Below are 4,031 nucleotides of genomic sequence, written 5' to 3' on the forward strand. Positions count from 1 at the left end.
TGGATCACAATGATTAATTAGAGAAAAGCAAATTTACATAAATCTCAGAATTTCTTCAAAAACTGGGAGAAAAAAGGTTTGCTTTTTTTATTGAACATGAGTAAGAAGAAATGTAACCCCACCTCAGGAGTTACCAACAGTCATCTATCAACCATGATGAAAGAACCAGAGAAAAAAAGGTCACTACACAAAGAAAAGAAACTGTGTTGGTGTCTGGGTACAGCATTTGATCCAGCTAAAGCCAAAGCCACTCCTGGACTATTCAGAAAGATGCATTTCTTCTTTTATTTGACAACTCTATTGTTGATATTCTTGATCATGTGCAACCAAATGTTCACTAATTTTTCAAGTTATGCACACAAACTTGATTTTAATCATTGATTCCTAATGCTGGTGATATATTAAAAGTTCACAGGGAGGTGGTGGGGAATTTAAACAGCAATGATGCTTAAACTCCATGTAGACCAATTTCTGGAATATATCCTGGACATCTGTTAATTTGTAAAGTCCCCTAAATCTGAATCTGTAGGATAGGCATGGAATGCTAATCTCAAGGTCAACAGTTCAAAACAACCAGTTGCTTCTTGGAAACCCTACACAGGATCAGAATGGACTCAACAGCACATAATAACAAGTAATTATAATAAGAAAAGGGTTTGAGAATCATTTGTTTAATAGAAGTTATGGGTCAACTAAATCCAGGGGAAAAGAAGAATTATAAACAAGATTTCCTTACTGTTTGTTAAACTGAGGAGAAATGAAATATGAGTTATTGTTTTAAAAAATGGGTTTCTATTATTGTTGTTAAGTGCCCTCAAGTCAGTTCTGACACATAGTGACCCTGTATAGGGTTTTCAAGGAATGACTGGTGGGTTTGAACCATTAACCTTGCAGTTAGCACCAGTACAATGCATGGGTTAAGAAACAGTAAATTAAAAGTTTTACTTATTCAAATAGTAAAAGAAGCATTTCTAGTAAACATTCTAAGATACATCCCTTAAAACCTATTTGAATTTATAATTAAAAAGAATTACACATCTTTACTCATTTTTAAATATCTTAAACAAAATAAGCTAAAATCTTTGCTCTTCCATAATGCTTTAATTCAAAGTTTTATGGGAATAGTTTTTAATACAGCATATTTATGTTATAGCAAATCTATTTATGTTCTCTATGTCTTTATAATCAAGAAGATATGTCTTAAAAATGAATAAGTGCACCGAAAAATAGGTAAAGGCAATATTGAACAGATGATACAACCTTGCTTGCTGAAAGTGAAGAGGATTTAAAATATTTACTGATGAAGATCAAAGAGCACAGCCTTCAGTATGGATGGCATTTCAATGTAAAGAAAACAAAAATCCTCACCACTGCACCAATAAACAACATTTTTATTAACTGAGAAAAGATTGAAGTTGTCAAGGACTTCTTTCTTCTTGGATCAACTATCAACACTCACAGAAGCAGCAGTTAAGAAATCAAACGACGTATTGCATTAGGCAAATCTGCTGCACAAGACCTTTTTAAAGTGTTGAAGAGCAAAGTTTTCAGCTTGAGGACTAAGGTGTGCTTGACCCAAGCCTTGGTATTTTCAATAACCTCATATGCATGCAAAAGCTGGATAGTGAATAAAGACCATAGAAAAATTGATGCATTTGAATTATGATGCTGAAGGAAAATATAGAAAGTGTCATGGGCTGCCAAAAGGACCAACAGATCTGTGTTGGAAGAAGTACATCCAGAGTGCTCCTTAGAGGCCAGGATGCCCAAACTTCGTCTCTCATACTTTGGAAATATTGTCAGGAGGGATCAGTTGCTGGAGAAAGATACCATGTTTGGTAAGGTGAAGGGTCAGAGAAAAAGAGGAAGACCCCCAGTGAGATGGGTTGGTAAAGTGGCAGTATCAGTGGGCTTAAGCATGGCAACAATTGTGAGGTTGTCCCAGGACTGGGCAGTGTTTCACTCTGTTGTGCATAGGTTTGCTGTGAGTCGGTACCAACTTAATAGCATCTGACAACAACAACATCAGGAGTTATGCTCATTGTCATATAGCTCTCTAATTTTCTCTCTTAGTGCAAAGCGAAGTTTCTACCCCTTGACTCTAATGTAGGATTAGTATTGTGTTATCAAATAGGATATGAATACAGGTGATGCAAGTAGGGACCTTATAAGCCATTGCATAGTACGCCACACTTATTCTTTCTTCCATTCCCACTAATGAACATGTTCTAGCTAGCCAACTGGTGTTAGGAGGAGGAGAATGACAAATTCATGGAGCAGAGCCAACTACAGATACATGGTGTAAAAGAGCTGCTTCATAACTGTGTCCTGGAGCAGAGCTTTCATGCTGAAGCCAGCCAGTCATCAGCCTGTTGAGCCTCAGACCTGTGGATCAACATCATAATAAATTATGTTCTAAGGCATTGAGATTTTTAGTTTGTTAAGCAGAATTCCTCAGCAATAGTGAAAAATTTAGGTTGAAGTGTCAACCTTTCCCATACCTTTATCACTTACCCTAGTAATAAAAGGCAATAGTCTTTAATTTCACAATCAAGGTAAAATGCAAAATGAAAATACTATTTAGAGCATTTGATTTGAACAGTTTCTACAGGATTCTTAGAGAGAATCTACTGACTTCATTTAGATGAGCGAGTCTATCAAAATACATTGCTCTCAAGTTATCCCTGTAGAGAGAGTAGAAATAAGCAATTGAAAACAAAACTTGCTGATGGTTTACTTTTATATAGAGAAAACTCTCACAGTCATTTTGAGGGACATTTATTAAAAGGTTGGATATCCTTTTCCAGTGACTGGTCCCTCTGAAGTATGAGAAATGAAATCTGCCCGTCCTGACTTCCAGGGAGCATTCTGGCTGCACTTCTTCCAACACAGACCTATTTGTTATTTTGGCAGTTCATGGTACTTTCAGTATTCTCCTCCAACACCATAACTCAAAAACATAAATTATTCTACTGTCTTCCTCATTCATTGTCCTACTTCCACATGCATATGGAGTTACTGAATGTACCATGGCTTAGTCAGGTGCACCTTAGTCCTCAAACTGATATCTTTGCTCTTGAACACTTTAAAAGGTCTTGTGCAGCAGATTTCCCTAATGCAATGTGTTGTTCGATTTCTTGACTGCTGCTTCCATGAGTGTTGATGGTTGATCTGAGCTAAATGAAGTCCTTGACAACTTCAATCTTTTCTCATTGATAAGGATGCTGTTTATTGGTGCAGTGGTGAGGATTTTTGCTTTCTTTACATTGAGATGCAATCTATACGGAAAGCTGTGGTCTTTGATATCTTCAGTATTTTGAATTCTCTTCACTTTCAGCAAGCAAGCATATCACAGGTTGTTGTTAATGAGTCTTCCTTCAATCTGATGCCACGTTTTTCTTCATATAACACAGCTTCCTGGATGATTTGCTCAGCACACAGACTGAATAAACATTGTGAAAGAATACAACACTGGCATATACCTTTCCTGATTTTTAGCCATTCAGCGTTCCCTTGTTTTGTTTGAACAACTGTCTCGATCTATGTACAGATTCCTCAAGAGCAAAATTAAGTGTTCTGGAATATTGATACTTTGCAATGTTGTTCATAGTTTGTCATGATCCACACAATTGAAAGCCTTTGCACAGTCAATAAAGCACAGGCAAACATCTTTCTACTATTCTTTGCTTTCAGCCAATATCCATCTGATGTCAGCAATGATATCCATCATTCTACTCCCTCTTCTGAATTTGGTGTGGACCTCTTGGAGTTTTCTGTCAATGTATGGTTGCAGTAGTTTCTGTATTACCTTTAGTAAAACTTTATTCGCATGTTGTTGTTGTTGTTAAGTGCCATCGAGTTGGTACCGACCAATAGCAACCTTATGTACAGCAGAACAAAACACTGCCCGATCCTGGGCCAATCTCACTATTGTTGCCACACTTGAGTCCATCGATAGTGCCAATTGGCCAGTCCATTTCATGGGGTCTTCCTCTTTTTCTCTGACCCTCCACCTTACCAAACATGATATC

The sequence above is a fragment of the Chrysochloris asiatica genome, unplaced genomic scaffold (genome assembly GCF_000296735.1).
Source record: "Chrysochloris asiatica unplaced genomic scaffold, ChrAsi1.0 scaffold00010, whole genome shotgun sequence".
Taxonomy (NCBI): domain Eukaryota; kingdom Metazoa; phylum Chordata; class Mammalia; order Afrosoricida; family Chrysochloridae; genus Chrysochloris; species Chrysochloris asiatica.